Genomic DNA, 17,653 nt, shown 5'->3' with positions numbered 1-17,653 from the left:
ATTATCTTTTAAAACCATATAAAACCATTACAGTGTACAAAACATGTTTTTTTCTGGCAACAAGACAAACATTCAGAAATATTACTGCAGGCCTGTTAATACGGAAGTCCTCCATTTTCATTTTACAGTAAATAGCCGATAACTGAGGCGCAAGGTGCTAGTAGTTGCATTTGAATGAAATGAGGGAGAGCACAGCGGTGTAATATGGGAGATGTGAAAGAAGCGCCAGCCCCAAATACCCAGATGAGCGTATGCTATGTGGTTTTATGGAGAATAACACACCTTGTAATGTCCTAACTGACGTGTCAGAATCAACTTGAGCTGTGTAATAATATTTTATAATTTAAATTATTACTGTATATACTCGTTAATATAAAATGCGATATTGTAAACATTAGCTAAACACATTCCTGTTAATTATGCCATAAACTGAAGTGTGATGCATATGTGTGAACAGATAAAGAAATTAATGGTGTATTTTTACATTAATTATTGCGTTTTGGAAAGATGTGTGGTCATAAGCTGGCCTTTGCTCATTTTTATTTTTCAAAAAGCCTTTCAACTAAGAACTATGAGTAATTTCTTTCTACTGCTGATTGCTGAATTGCACCTGTTTTTCCTCAGAGAAAAGCACACACACATACACACACTGAGACAAGTCCAATTCTTTTTGTTCCTCCAACCCAGCTGTGCATAAAACAAGCACATTAATCTAAGGCGAAGTCCGCTGGACAGTTAACCCAGAACAAATCAGTTGAGTGAATGATTCAATGACTCACACATAAAGACTCACACTAAATTCAGAACCGCATAATACTCTTACTATTTTTACCGTATCCTTCTATGGCTGAAATAGTAAGAATAATAGTAGAATAAAGGTTCTTTATTGGCATCAATGGTTCCACAAAGAACCTTTACCATCCATGGAAACTTTTCATTCCACAAAAGGTTCTTTACAGTGGAAAAAGGTTCTTTATATAATAAGAAAAAAATTGTTATTTTAAGAACTGTTCACTGAAAGGTTCTCTGGGGAACAAAAACTGGTTATTCTATGGCATCTCTGTAAAAACCCCCTTTTGGAACTTCTATTTTTAAGAGTGTATGCTAATTAGTTCCTGATTGAATCAGTGTTTTAAATTAATTAGTTGAGTGATTTATTTAGTGATTCACTCATGCAAACACTCACTTGTTTTGTACTGGAATGATTCACTGTTTTCTGAACACTTCAGCTAAGTGAATGATTCAGTGACTCACTCGTAAAGACAGTCATTTGTTTAGTTCCAGAATAAATCAATGTTTTTGAACAAACTGGCTGAGAGATTGATTCAGTGATTCAATCATATGGACAGCCACTTGTTTCATGCTGCTGGACTTTATATTAGGACTTTTGGAATGCCACTCAAATAACACTATTGGTGAAGCCAGAAGTTGATACAGTGTTTACACTCTTACGGAAGTCACCCGACTTCAAGCTTATGTTGTTGTCTCTGCATGTTAAGCTTGGATAGGAGAAAGTATTTGAACATTTAAAAAAATTACACACTTTATCTTTAAAAGGAATTGCATAATCTTAGCGACGCTTGATTCCTAAACAGTCTCACATTTTCTCGTGCCAGCTTTTCATTCAGTCAGATAACTGTTGGAGGGTGTTACATCAGTGGGAGCAAAAGGATGGATGTGCTACATTAGTTGGAGGAAGCAGATGGATGTGCACTTGATTACATTTGGCAGCCAACCTTTGCACAATGTAATGTAGAATCTGGGACTCAGATTGCATGTGCAGCACATCACTATGCAGTGACTCACTCAAGCCAGCCTCCGCTCTCTCTAGCCCGCCGTGTGTTTCGTTGTGAAAGCGAAACTACTTTGTTTGAGCTTCCAAAAGAGGACACGACTAGAAATCAGTGGTTAAGTTGTATTTACAACACTGTTCCAGAACAGTTCAACCCAAATTTTCAGATGTGTGCAGCAAATTTTATGGAGGACTGTTTCCTGGGAGATTAGACTACAAAGCCGGCTGGTCTGACTCAAAGACTGTAAGTTAATTTTTTATATTTAAAGAGTTTTTATATTTTATATATTTAAAGAAAGTTTTTTGGGCAGTGTAGAGTAGGGCTTGTTGTTTGTCATTTCTCCGATCACAAATGCAGACATGGTTTTATGTTTACACGGCGCGATGCGATGCAACGCAATGCGTAAAAAGACAGTATAAGTCATTATAATCCGTAATTATGTCCCCACTGGATGCAACAAATGCCTCGTTTATAATGGGTTTTAATGTTTTTGTCTCTTCGCTCCAGCCGGGACACGGCATCGCAATATGGTAAGGGGCGTAACATTTCCGTCACACGCTTGAGGTATTCGGCCAATCACAATGCACTGGATAGCTGGCCAATCAGAGCACACCTCGCTTTTCAGACCGATGAGCTTTGTAAAAATCGATGCGTTTCAGAAAGGCGGGGCATAGAGGAGCAACAATAATGTACAGTATGTGGAAAATAATGTGTTTTTTGAACCTTAAACTGCATAAACACATTTCATTACACCAAATACACAAAATAATTTTATTTTTAGCAACATCATATGACCCCTTTAAGCACATTTTTACACTTTCATTAATTTTGAGCATGTCAGTTATAGCGGATGTATGCATTGTTTACTGTGAGGAAGGTTAAAACTGGCTCTTTTTTCTGTCTTTAGTGTGAATGTAGAACTTATGTTGTTGAATGGCTGTTTTCTGCAATGCTGGAGACTCCAGAATATCTAGCCTGCGCACCTCTCATAGCTCCTGCCGGGAGGCCGTCTGTCTCAAATCATGCTCCCGTCCTCTCTCCTATCTTTTGCCTACTGGGGCTCCACCTTAGAAATGAATCGCCATTCAGCTTTCACTTGATTGAACTGCACAGACCACTGTGCTGCAGCCCGAGTTTACCTGCTCAAAACTACTAACGGGTGATTTAGCTTCCATTCTGAGAAAAAAAGAATAAGTGTTTTTAGTTCAGTGGTTCTGTGACCACAGGGACCTTGTGAAATTAATTAAAAGAAAGCTCATAATTTTTATATCATTGTGCCCAATTGTAAAGGTGTTTTTTTTCTTATATTTTTTATTTAATATTTAAATAAAGTGGTCACATTGTGAGGAATCGATTTTTCCTTTATCTTCCGAGATAAAAGAGCTCGTACTATGAAATCTACTGTAACTTTAAGAACTCAAACCTTTATTCCCAGCCCACAAAGACTGTTTTTTGAAACTAAGCTGCAAAACAGCTTTTTCCAAATTTGTTCAGCAACTTGTTTAATTCTAAGGGTCAGAGAGAAGGTCATGAAAAACGAAATAATGACTTTTTGCTGCAAAATACTTCACTATCATTTTAAGTGGACCTTCAGGGGTGAGGGAAATTAAATGGTAAGAAAAGATGACCCTTTAACAATTTCCTCTCACTGTAGGAATAAATTAACTGAATCCCACTGGTTTTGTCCCTTTCTCAGCCATTACAAAGATGTTTGGCCATTCCAGTGTCTGCTTGATTTGTTTTTGCTCATTTAGGCAGAGTGCACATTTTCTTGAGGTTTCTGAGAGCTATGGATACATATTGCCCACAGTGCTCCTTGTTAATGTCAGGAATGTACAAAACGGAAGTTTGTGGGTAGGTTGTCTGAACTGCTTAAGGAATTAGAGCTACTTTTGGTTCTACAACCACACTAATTAGATGTGTTGTAATAGAAATATGGATTCTAAGTGCAGTACTTCAGTTGCCTCATAGTTATCACAAATAAATACATTGATTGTGAATAGCCATGGGTCAGATGACTTGAATACCATTACAATCAGAGTAGTCTGGAGTCATTGTTTGTACAAAGTGATGATTGCTTTTTTAGATGGACCAACATCACTGACATTTAAGCATGTCATGACTGTTTAATCTTGCAAGTATTTTAGCCAGGAAGGTCCCTTGCAACTTAAAGCAAATTCAAACAGTGGTGGACGAAGTACACAAATCAAGTAATTGAGTAAAAGTACAGATCCGTATAATAAAATATTACTCCAGTAAAAGTAAAAGTACTCAGTTTTCAGATGAATGTTTATTTTGTAGTTTTATATAGGCTACTTTTATCATTTAATTTTGTATTAGCATATATTTTTTTTATAAACCTACTGCTCAAAATACCTGGGATTTTCTCAAAATAACCAATAAGGAAATAAGTAATATAATAAGGAAAATATAATTAGATTTTCATAATGATTTTTTTCTTCTCAAACCTCATCTGTGGTGTAAAAACACCCCTGGCCAAATGCCCCCAGAGGGCATCACTTCCCACTTTGATAATTACTGTAGTTAGGCCTACCATGTTCTGAACATCACATCCTTTCTTTTTCCCTCAGATGTAATCTATCTAGGTGGTTGAATAAATATATTTGGACTTTATTTTTAAAAAATTATCTAAATTTAGCACCAGCAAGCTCATTAGCTAGACAGTTAGCATCAGCTAACATTGACTTATTTTCAGCATGGTTATGAATAAACATTTATATTTGTCTACTCAGCTAGTTGATCCAGATACATAGTAACTTGGAATATAATAAGGAAAATATAATTAGATTTTCATAATGATTTTTTTCTTCTCAAACCTCATCTGTGGTGTAAAAACACCCCTGGCCAAATGCCCCCAGAGGGCATCACTTCCCACTTTGATAATTACTGTAGTTAGGCCTACCATGTTCTGAACATCACATCCTTTCTTTTTCCCTCAGATGTAATCTATCTAGGTGGTTGAATAAATATATTTGGACTTTATTTTTAAAAAAATTATCTCAATTTAGCACCAGCAAGTTCATTAGCTAGACAGTTAGCATCAGCTAACATTGACTTATTTTCAGCATGGTTATGAATAAACATTTATATTTGTCTACTCAGCTAGTTGATCCAGATACATAGTAACTTGGGCTATGTGTGCTGACAAACAATATAAAAACAGACGTCACATAGGGCTAAATGCATAGCATTTTAGTAAAACTGCTAACGTTACAGCAGCGGGAAAGATGAACGTGCATGAGTTATTTTATTTAATCTGTTATTTTAAAAATTTTTTGACCTAAAACATAGAGACTCGAATGTGACTGCATTCAAGCATTTCAGTGGGCTTAAACAGATCACCCTTTACAGCAGATTTAGTTCACAAACAACTGACAGCTTTGACCTAAATATGATTTTCAGTTACAATAATGAATCCTAAAATTCGACATTAGTAACTTACTTTTAACAGCATCAGACGCGCGCTCGCGCTCACAACATCTTCCGGTTTTATGGAATGTAGTGAAGTAAAAAGTACGATCTTATGCTTTGGAATGTAGTGAATTACAGATACTTGAAAAATTTACTTAAGTACAGTAATGAAGTAAAACTACTTCGTTACTGTCCACCACTGAATTCAAAGCAACACAAATTTCATTGTTTATCTCTACTTTTCAAAAAAATAAATAAATAAGGCTGATACATTATTATGCACATCAGTCCTCACACTCTGATGGGATCTGTGAGGTGGGATAAACAGAGCTGCAGAAGCTTATTGTCTAATGACACTCCAATGGTTGAACTTTAACCTTATATATAGCATGCAATATAGTAATGCACATTGTTGTATCTACGCTATGCCTGTCTAAAAGCTATTCCTTTTTTGAAATTGCCAACTCTTGAAACATTATTTGAGCTATCAAAAACTATTGCTTGCAATGCTTTTTAAGTTTTGGGTTCAGTGCAAGACAGCATCTGTGGCTTAATATAAATTATTACGGAAAAAGCAAAAATTACAGAATTCACTAAAATACACCCTGGGTTAAAATCCATTAAACATTATGTTGTTATGATACAAGTTAAAAAAGAATTGGCTACTGATTAAAATTATATCTAATCTTTTAATTTTGTCATGATGACCTGACATACTGTGACTAATTGTAAAGCACTGTTTACATGCAGCAAACGTCACGGACAGGATTTATGTTGGAAATACATAAGAAGTTCATCCAGTATTTCCAGTTCAAGAAATCATGATTTAAACAAGTTTACATTTAATTACCTCCAGTGCTTAAGTTGTTTTGAAACCGGAACATTCCTTTAAAGGTGACATATCATGAAAATCTGACTTTTCCTGGTTTTAAGTGCTATAATCAGGTCATAATAATGGCATCTACCAACCAAGGAAAAGTGAAAAAGATTAACCCAGTGACTTTGTTTTGGTAAGCCTTTTTCTGCAAGCGTCTGAAAAAAAGAGCGCGTCTGATTTCGCACCCTTGGTGATGTGGCAAAGGGATCTCATTATAATATTACCGCCCCTTAATCTGTAAGTTTCCACCCACGGTTATTGTGTTTTCGCAAGCGGCAATGGTGTACTAGTTCTGATGCCATGGTGAAAGTTTGAGCAAAACATACTAACTGTTCTGCCTTTGTCTGCACAGACGAGCACAGAACACTATTTAGATCTAAAATAAACATGCGATTTATTTCCCAGCAGTTTACCTTCACAGACATAACCGACTGTTTTTGTAACTCATGTGTGCTTTTAACGTAAACTTGTGTGTGAATGAGAACTTAGTTTAGTACTCACATGCTGTGACAGCCGCTTTCTGTCCGTGTGCTTCGGATGTGTGCACTCAGAAAACTGAATATCAGAAGTTTAAACTAATATGATTTAAACCGCATGATTTCAGCACGATAAACATGATAATCAGAACCAAAACAGATGTATTTAGCAGGTCCGATCTATAAAGGCTCAGCTCTATTCTGGAAAAGGGGGCGGGGAGCAGCAGCTCATTTGCATTTAAAGACACAGACCCAAAAAACTGCGTGTTTCTGCTTCCACTCAAAATATGCATTTTCAAAATGATATAATAAATGAGCTGTGCAGTATTTTGAGCTGAAACTTCACAGACACATTCTGGGAACACCCGAGACTTATATTATGTATTGTAAAAAGGGGCATAATATGTCTCCTTTAACTCAGCTATACAAACATTACTGACTCATGATAAACTGATTGGCAAACACAGATATTGGTGCTTATTGCCTATAATGCTCAGAGTAACAAAGCTTACCTATCTAAGAAGAACCACATCATTTTATTCTGGGGATTTTAAACATCAAAGTAAGTAAATCTGTCCATGAAAGTGATTTGGACACAATTGCACAAAAAAACACTGATGTATTGATGTGTAAGGCCTAAGTGAGCTATAAATGTCACAAGGTTTTAGCCTGCAGGTTTTTTTTAGCAGTTAAGATCAGCATTTGGCCAGTTAAAACAGGTGTTAGATCAACACTTTCATTGTAGTTCCCAGCATGAACTAAAACAATGACTCATGCCTTGTTGATCACATTAACTTTGTGTGTTTTTCCCCCACAACCCACAAATGTTTGCCACTGTGTCAGTGTGGCTGAGCGCGGAAGAGGTAATGAGTGTGTAGCTCTGAGTAGTGATTTGTTCGAGTGGTTAGTGTTTATGCGTGGATGTAAGCATTGCTAATAGGCAGGTTTGTTTTGTTTATTGATTGCAATACAGAAAGAGAGTGCATTTCTCACTATGCTGCAAAAAATGTTTACCTTTTAAATGGTGGTCATTTTAAGTACAGGGTGATGGACTAAAGGAGAAGTTCAGTACAGTGAGGGTTTGGGGCATTTATGAAGCACTTTTCAATCCTTGTAGAGTTATTATGGCTGGAGTTTGGGGAATTGGGCTCTCATAAAGTGTGAAAATCAGAGGTAGAGGTAATTTATGAATGCGCAGATAATGGTGCTCTCTCAGTAATAATACACAAATCAAACTGCCAGCTGTGTTCTCTCATTGAAATGTTATGGACACGCGCACACGCACACGCACACACACACACAACAGTCTCCTCATCTCAGCAGCGGTATCCACACCAACTTTTGATTGAAAATGTCCCATCATTTCATTCTTGTCGGATGCGAAAGGTCATCACTCTGATTCGCTGCATGATCCGAGATTTTTTTTTCTTAATTTCCTAGCCTATTCCTCGCTCCTCAGCAGCTCTTTCCAAAATGGTGGTCCTTATGACTTACCTCTTCTGTTTTGCCAGTACTTCCATTTTAGAACTTCACCCATTTTAAAAGCACAAAACCCAAAAAGCAATATCATTCTCAAAGGGATATTGAATTCAGATCTGCTGAGAATAAAAGAATGTCTTTCACACCGATGTTTCTGAAGGTTAGCTTCTATAGGTTGCCTGTCATATAAGTGGTCTGAAAAGTATCACTTATTTCTCTTAGAACAATAATTCACAAGGGGAAAAGAAGAAGGCATTAAACATCGTAATTGTTAGTCTCTGAAGTGAGCGTTGAAGTGTATTTTTCATTTCAGTATTCAGAAACGTTCTCAGTTTATGCAGAGAAAATTTACTGTAAGCTGTTGATGCCATTTAACTCATTCAAGTGTGAATACATTGCACTGGTGCTTTTAACATATTGTTCAGTTTGACTTGTCTGCTTATGTTTCAGTGAGGTGGGTTTGGGACAGTATAGCCATTAGCCAACTATGCTCAAAAGTTCCATACATATCAACATAGATAACATAGATAGTTGGTGTTTCCAGAATCCATAGTTGTATGTATGTACTGTATATATTTTATGAGATCAGGTTGGTCTGACCGAATGTGGACAGGGAGTGTGTTATAGAAAGTGTGCTTTAAAAAGTCATTATTTTTGCAATTCTGTTTCAGTGACTCTAGTGGCTCTGAAATTACACACTTCACCTTTAAGTATCATATATCATCGCTTGGTTGAGGAAATGCTGCATGTGCTGTGGACTGCAGTCATGCTCTATAATCAGAGAGCCAGTGTAACAACTTGACTTTATGGTTATAAATGTTGTAGTGTCCCTCTGCATGTGTGTTTGTGTGAGTGTTGTTATGTGTGCATGCCCTGATGGATAGACTAGATTGCAGAGTCGGTCCTCACATCCTGCACACCCCTCGCTCTAATCATAGCCTCCCTCTCTGACAAGATCACGGCTCTGACCACCAGCCCTTTGCAAAGCCACACAATAACACTCCAGCGAAAGCCTGGCCTCTTATCAGCCGGGTATTTCCCGATAGAGGACAGTGTGATGAAGAAAGATTCACTTCTTGAAGGAATGATGGGATAGAGAAGGATTGATGGCTAGTTGAGATCATATGTTTTTATTTTCTCTCATTGAGCCAGTGCTTTGAAGCATGCGAGGCTTTTACTGGAAAATGACATCTGCCGTCTGAATGTGAGCATCATTTTCAGAGGGTCTGTGATTAAAATGATGTTCATGTGAACACACATATGTAAATGGAATATGATTTGTCAATACCATATTGGTTACTGTAGACTAGAAATGTATTGGTATTAGTCTATATGTGTGTATGTATATAATTCTAATTTGCTGATTTGGTGCTCAACAAAAAAATCGAATTACATTTCAGTTGTGCTGCTTCATGTTTTTGTTGAAACCATGTTTCATGAAACCATTATTCAGGGTTCTTTAATGAATAGAAAGAACAGCATTGATTTAAAAAAGAAACCTTTTGTAACAACTTAAAAGTACTGTCACTTTTGATTAATTTAATTCATCCTTGCTTGAATAAAAGAGTTCATTTCTTTCAGGAAAAATCTTACTGAACTTTGAATGGTAGTTTATCATCCTATATTGAATATTACGTTTTGCATTTTTACATTTAGATTACCTTTTTGTTTTTTAATGCTCACTTACAGTAAACACAACTTATTTGAAACACTGTTAAATATAATATTTAGCTAATTTAAAATTAATATCCATTTTTCATCCTGTGTATTATAATTGTGTGGTTAGTTGTTGTGTGGTTATCTTTTCTCTGTATCTTAATGTGCAAAGCATTGCTTGAAAAGACAAAGTATTGCTGTTGAAATGGCATAAACCTCCGCCAAATGTGTTTGTGTGTAGCGCTATCACTATGACAGCTTGTTTTTTCATTTTGTCTCTCTTAGGGAGCTCCTGGGTCACGACTTCACCGAGACACACTATGAGAATGGCCTCCCTGTCACCCAAACCAGCAATCACATTGTAAGCAGGACTGAGACCTCTGTGTGTGTGTGTGTGTGTGTGTGTGTCTGTGTCTGTTTGTCTGTGTCTTTGTTCCTCTCGGTCTCTGCTTTTCTCAGTTCTCGTATTTGTTTCAGTGTGTTTTATTTACTTGACATGTAAAGCTTGAAACCAGCAATCACATTGTAAACAGGACTGAGACCTCTGTGTGTGTGTGTGTGTGTGTGTGTGTGTGTGTGCGCGTGTGTGCGTCTGTTTGTCTGTGTCTTTGTTCCTCTCTGTCTCTGCTTTTCTCAGTTCTCGTATTTGTTTCAGTGTGTTTTATTTACTTGACATGTAAAGCTTGATTTATATTTTACAAAGCAGAATGTTAAAAACCTAAATGTTCTATTACCATGCCAATTAAACACATTTGTTTAGTGTGATTAATTCTAGTTAAAAAAGCAGTAAAAAAATTGCCATAAATGCAAAATAGATTGCTGTGGACTGTGAACCAGTAATGGGCACAATGATATCGATATAAAAATAAAATTATATTGTAATGTCCATTCAATGTTTTCATCTGCTGCAATAATTGAATGTCTTAAAATTATCACTTTTCTCAAGTATTGGTGTGTGATTATTTGCAATTACTTGGATTATATCATGTAATGAGCCATGAACCATGTCATGAGCCATGAAAAAAAAAAAAGATTGATAGCCCTAATTTATAAATAATTTGTGCTTGCAAAACAAATCTGTCATATTTTATCCCAAAATAAAACTAAATAAGTTTTCTGCAAAGGGACCAGGACGACTGATCCGTGTAAACGAAAGAATGAATGGGGCCATGTATCGTGAGATTTTGAGTGAAAACCTCCTTCCATCAGCAAGGGCATTGAAGATGAAACGTGGCTGGGTCTTTCAGCATGACAATGATCCCAAACACACCGCCCGGGCAATGAAGGAGTGGCTTCGTAAGAAGCATTTCAAGGTCCTGGAGTGGCCTAGCCAGTCTCCAGATCTCAACCTCATAGAAAATCTTTGGAGGGAGTTGAAAATCCGTGTTGCCCAGCGGCAGCCCCAAAACATTACTGCTCTAGAGGAGATCTGGATGGAGGAATGGGCCAAAATACCAGCAACAGTGTGTGACAACCTTGTGAAGACTTACAGAAAACTTTTGACCTCTGTCATTGCCAACAAAGTGTATATAACAAAGTATTGAGATGAAATTTTGTTATTGACCAAATACTTATTTTCCACCATAATTTGCAAATAAATTCTTTAAAAATCCTACAATGTGATTTTCTGGATTTTTTTTCTCATTTTGTCTCTCATAGTTGAGGTATACCTATGATGAAAATTACAGGCCTCTCTCATCTTTTTAAGTGGGAGAACTTGCACAATTGGTGGCTGACTAAATACTTTTTTGCCCCACTGTAAATCAATGATGTCATAACAGTTGAACACATTGTCCCTCAAAATTTTCATTAGTGTAATGCATTTTACTTTTGTAATGTAATAATGAATACTCCTGGTACTTTTTTTAATATTTATTTTATTGCATAAAATGCTGCAACATAACTGCAATTTTTAGTTCAGTCAGCTATCAATGTTGTGCTATCTTTGTCTTTTGCACATGTGAGAACATGAGCAGGCCTATTAACGTACTTGAACACTCAAATCACAAATAAACAGCCTTATACAATCTAGCCAGTAAGTCTAATGCTGCCAGTAGGGATATTTTTTGTTATGAATAATTCTTTCCTTATTTTCAATTCCTGCAAAACATTCAGTTAATGGGCAAAGAAGACTCTGGAGGTTCCATTACGATACATTTTAGCTGCAGAAGGCAGATTTTATACAGATAATTTATTGCTAACTCTTGCAGAAAGTTGTCACTTATGTGCTTCCGTTGAATGTGGTTGAGGTGTGAAGTGCCGGGTTCAATCAGGGACGAGAGCGACTCGATATCAAAAAGTGTGACTCGGAATATAAGACACAATTGCTCGATTTTTCACACTGTCTGTTCGTTGCAAAACAGTCTTGTTTTGCTCCACGCATCCCTAAAATCCGACTTATTGATCAGCCAGAAAAGGATACAAAACCACAAGCGAATTTCTTCAGCCGTAAACTGCCTTTCCTGGCTGTTATGTTACTTGCAGTCCCCGCACAAGCTCTGAGCTTTGTAATTGCATTTCCATCACTTGACAAGGGTTGATGGGAGTGAAGTCACACCCCTGATTATTTTTGAGCCCTTTTAACAGCTTCCAGCTGCCCCCTTGAGTGAGCAGCACAGGATGGGCATACAGCTCACCATTGGGCGCTAACACACAAAGAGCTTTTGAAGGGAATGAGCAGTTCGCTTTAGTTACCGCAGAGATCACAGCACCCCTCTTGCTCCCTGTTGTGATAGACGGGGTAATTCAATCTAGGGAAAATCGCAGAGGATTTCTCCTTCTTTCTATCTTTCTTTCGACTACCAGCATCCAAAAAGGAAAATGTGACAGAAGGGACTGATCCCTAAGCCAGCTGGTTAAACCGCACATTATAATCAGGTTCGAATTTTTCCCCTTTAGTAACCACACACACACACACACACACACTCACAGAGGTTTAATTAGCGTTGTATTTATAACTTCATAAAAAAAGTCATTAAGCAAACCTTAGTCCTATCAAATCAAAGAAAATCAAATATTCATGAGTCCTACAGCGGGAAGATTAAACTGTCAGTGTGCAGGCTTCACATTATAGCAAATCAGTTTTATGTCTTAGTTCCAGTTATTGGAAATGAAAATATTCCCTATGATGGCCTGAAATGATGGTGTGGAATGGATCTGTGAATAAATGGTGCGCAGTTTTGATCTACTGACAACAAGAGGAAGCACTGACAGGAAGAAAAGGAAGTACTGCTGCTGATTTCAATCAAAACACACACACACTTAAATATATATATATATATATATAAAAAAAAGAAAGAAAGAAAAAAAAAATATATATATATATATATAAATAACACATCAGTCTGCATTGTGGAAAAATAATGGAGAGTATGTGATAACAATAATAATTTTAGACAAAATTAAACCCAGACCTTAAAAAACCCTCAAATGATAACAAAAAACAACAACAGAAACAGCTAAATGAATAAGAAATAGAAAAAACGGCAGTTAACAATTTAGTATTAGGGACCAATTCTCACTATTAAATAGTTGATTATTAGCATGCCTACTATTAACATGTTGGCTGTTTATTAGTAATTATAAAGCGCATATTCTGTATGACCATATTCTACAATGCCTTGCGAAAGTATTCATACCCCTTCATTTTTTTCACGTTTTGTTATATTGCTGCCTTATGCTAAACTGCTTTAAATTACTTTTTTCCCCCACATCAATCTACACTCCATACACCATAATGGTAGAGCAAAAAACTGTGTTTTAACATCTTCGCAAATGTATTAAAAATAAAAAACTTAAATGATTCCATTGCGTAAGTATTCATACCCTTATCTGGGACAGTTGAAATTTAGCTCAGAAGCATTCATATTGCTTGTAGATGTCACTACACTTCGAGTGAAGTTAACCTGTGGTAAATTCAATATGATCTGGAAAGGCACACACATCTTAATAAAAGGTCTAACAGCTGATAATGCATATCAGAGCAAAAACCAAGCCCTGAGCTCAAAAGAACTGCCTGTAGAGCTCAGAGAGACAGGTTTGTGTCAAGTTGTTTAGGAGTGTATCTCACAAAACAAATATCAGTCATATTTTCTCCCAAAGTAAAAAAATAAATAAAATTTGACACTATAAATCAATGATGACTTTTTGCATTGTGACATCGTCATGACAGTTAAACACATTTCCCCTCAAAAGTTTCATTACTGTAATGCATTTTACTTTAGCAATGTAAAAATGTATATGCTTGGTACTCAGATTTTTTTATATTCTACTTACTGCAATACAGTAATTTTTACTGCATAAAATACTGCAATATAACAGCAATGTTTAGTTCAGTTTTTACAGTCAGCTATCAATCTTGTGCTATCTCTGTCTTTCTCACATGTGAGAACATGAGAAGGCTTATTAATGTACTTGAACACTCAAATCACAAATAAACACCCTTATACAATGTAGCCAGTAAACAGTCTAATGCTGCCAGTAGGGATATTTTTGTCATGAATAATTCTTTCCTTATTTCCAATTCCTGCAAAACATTCAGTTAACGGGCAAAGAAGACTCAGGAGGTTCCATTACAATACATTTTAGCTGCAGAAGGCAGATTTTATACAGATAATTTATTGCTAACTCTTGCAGAAAGTTGTCACTTATGTGCTTCCGTTGAATGTGGTTGAGGTGTGAAGTGCCGGGTTCAATCAGGGACGAGAGCGACTCGATATCAAAAAGTGTGACTCGGAATATAAGACACAATTGCTCGATTTTTCACACTGTCTGTTCGTTGCAAAACAGTCTTGTTTTGCTCCACGCATCCCTAAAATCCGACTTATTGATCAGCCAGAAAAGGATACAAAACCACAAGCGAATTTCTTCAGCCGTAAACTGCCTTTCCTGGCTGTTATGTTACTTGCAGTCCCCGCACAAGCTCTGAGCTTTGTAATTGCATTTCCATCACTTGACAAGGGTTGATGGGAGTGAAGTCACACCCCTGATTATTTTTGAGCCCTTTTAACAGCTTCCAGCTGCCCCCTTGAGTGAGCAGCACAGGATGGGCATACAGCTCACCATTGGGCGCTAACACACAAAGAGCTTTTGAAGGGAATGAGCAGTTCGCTTTAGTTACCGCAGAGATCACAGCACCCCTCTTGCTCCCTGTTGTGATAGACGGGGTAATTCAATCTAGGGAAAATCGCAGAGGATTTCTCCTTCTTTCTATCTTTCTTTCGACTACCAGCATCCAAAAAGGAAAATGTGACAGAAGGGACTGATCCCTAAGCCAGCTGGTTAAACCGCACATTATAATCAGGTTCGAATTTTTCCCCTTTAGTAACCACACACACACACACACACACACACACACACACACACTCACACACACACACACACACTCACAGAGGTTTAATTAGCGTTGTATTTATAACTTCATAAAAAAAGTCATTAAGCAAACCTTAGTCCTATCAAATCAAAGAAAATCAAATATTCATGAGTCCTACAGCGGGAAGATTAAACTGTCAGTGTGCAGGCTTCACATTATAGCAAATCAGTTTTATGTCTTAGTTCCAGTTATTGGAAATGAAAATATTCCCTATGATGGCCTGAAATGATGGTGTGGAATGGATCTGTGAATAAATGGTGCGCAGTTTTGATCTACTGACAACAAGAGGAAGCACTGACAGGAAGAAAAGGAAGTACTGCTGCTGATTTCAATCAAAACACACACACACTTAAATATATATATATATATATATAAAAAAAAGAAAGAAAGAAAAAAAAAATATATATATATATATATAAATAACACATCAGTCTGCATTGTGGAAAAATAATGGAGAGTATGTGATAACAATAATAATTTTAGACAAAATTAAACCCAGACCTTAAAAAACCCTCAAATGATAACAAAAAACAACAACAGAAACAGCTAAATGAATAAGAAATAGAAAAAACGGCAGTTAACAATTTAGTATTAGGGACCAATTCTCACTATTAAATAGTTGATTATTAGCATGCCTACTATTAACATGTTGGCTGTTTATTAGTAATTATAAAGCGCATATTCTGTATGACCATATTCTACAATGCCTTGCGAAAGTATTCATACCCCTTCGTTTTTTTCACGTATTGCTGCCTTGCTGCCTTATGCTAAACTGCTTTAAATTACTTTTTTTCCACATCAATCTATACTCCATACACCATAATAAAAAACTGTAAAACTGTGTTTTAACATCTTCGCAAATGTATTAAAAATAAAAAACTTAAATGATTCCATTGCGTAAGTATTCATACCCTTATCTGGGACAGTTGAAATTTAGCTCAGAAGCATTCATATTGCTTGTAGATGTCACTACACTTCGAGTGAAGTTAACCTGTGGTAAATTCAATATGATCTGGAAAGGCACACACATCTTAATAAAAGGTCTAACAGCTGATAATGCATATCAGAGCAAAAACCAAGCCCTGAGCTCAAAAGAACTGCCTGTAGAGCTCAGAGAGACAGGTTTGTGTCAAGCCACACATCTGGGGAGGAGTTCAGGAAAAAATTCTGCTTCATTAAAGGTTCACAGAAGCATTTAGTCTCTGTTACCCTTAATGGAAGATGTTTGAAACAACCAGGACTCTTCATAGAGCTGGCCTCCTGGCCAAACTGAGCAACTGATGGAGAAGGGCTTTGGTTAGTGTGGTGACCAAGAACCTGATGGTCACTCTAGTTGTGCTCCATGATCATATGTGGAGATGGGAGAAACCTACAGAAGAACAAACACCACTGCAACACTCCATCGATTTGGGCTTTATAACGGTGTGGCAAGACTCAATCCTCTCTTCAGTGAAGACACATGAAAACACACTTAGAATCTGCAAAAAAGCAACTAAAGGACCCTCAGACTGTGAGAAATAGGTAATATTCTCTGGTCTGATGAACCTCAATTCCAAGCATCATGTTTGAAGGAAACCACAATAGTGGTTTGAAAACTGTGTCGGAGCATCGGAGCCCATCAATCATCCCATCACTACAGGGAAGGGAAACAACCAGGACTCTTCATAGAGCTGGCCTCCTGGCCAAACTGAGCAACTGATGGAGAAGGGCTTTGGTTAGTGTGGTGACCAAGAACCTGATGGTCACTCTAGTTGTGCTCCATGATCATATGTGGAGATGGGAGAAACCTACAGAAGAACAAACACCACTGCAACACTCCATCGATTTGGGCTTTATAACGGTGTGGCAAGACTCAATCCTCTCTTCAGTGAAGACACATGAAAACACACTTAGAATCTGCAAAAAAGCAACTAAAGGACCCTCAGACTGTGAGAAATAGGTAATATTCTCTGGTCTGATGAACCTCAATTCCAAGCATCATGTTTGAAGGAAACCAATTCTGCTCATCACCTGCAGAGTATCATCCCAAAAGTAAAGTGTGCTGGTAGCAGCCTCATGCTGAGGGGCTGTTTTTCAGCAGCAGGGACTGAGGGACTCGTCAGAGTAGAAGAAAAGCTCAATGCACCAAAATATTGAGATAGCCTTAATGAAAACCCAGTCCAGAGCATTCAGAACCTCAGACTGGGCAGAAGGTTTACCTTCCAACAGGACAATGACCCTATGCATACAGCAAGAGTGGCTTATAGAAAACTCTGTGAATGTCCTTGAGTGGCCCAGCCAGAGCCTGAGCTTGAACTCAATCAAATATTTCTGAAGAAACCTGAAAATGTGCATCTGCCCCCATCCAACTTGATAAAGCTTGAGAGGTGAAGAGGTGAGGAGAAGAATGGCAGATAATTGCCAAATGCTGATAAGCAAAGCTTGTCACATTAAACAAAAAAGACTTGAGACTGTAAAGGTGCTTCAGCTAAATATTTAGTTACATAAGAATGCTTATGCAATGTACTTATTTCAGTTTTTAAATTTAATTAATTTACGAAGTTGTGACAATTCTGTTTTTGCTTTGTCA

The 17,653-nt window shown here is 37.1% G+C and overlaps 1 protein-coding gene across 1 annotated transcript in view; it reads left to right on the top strand.

Moving 5' to 3' along the window:
- The first annotated feature begins 10,006 nt into the window (after positions 1-10,006).
- The window catches only part of LOC107597902 (disintegrin and metalloproteinase domain-containing protein 19-like), a 45,874-nt gene continuing 38,227 nt past the window's right edge, over positions 10,007-17,653 (top strand). The window contains exon 1 of the mRNA XM_016289107.1: positions 10,007-10,074. The gene's annotated coding sequence lies outside the window, so the exon portion shown is untranslated. The remainder of the gene's footprint in view (positions 10,075-17,653) is intronic.

The sequence above is a fragment of the Sinocyclocheilus grahami genome, unplaced genomic scaffold, assembly GCF_001515645.1.
Source record: "Sinocyclocheilus grahami isolate Dianchi unplaced genomic scaffold, SAMN03320097.WGS_v1.1 scaffold240.1, whole genome shotgun sequence".
Taxonomy (NCBI): Eukaryota; Metazoa; Chordata; class Actinopteri; order Cypriniformes; family Cyprinidae; genus Sinocyclocheilus; species Sinocyclocheilus grahami.
This window is presented reverse-complemented; position numbering and strand designations above follow the sequence as displayed.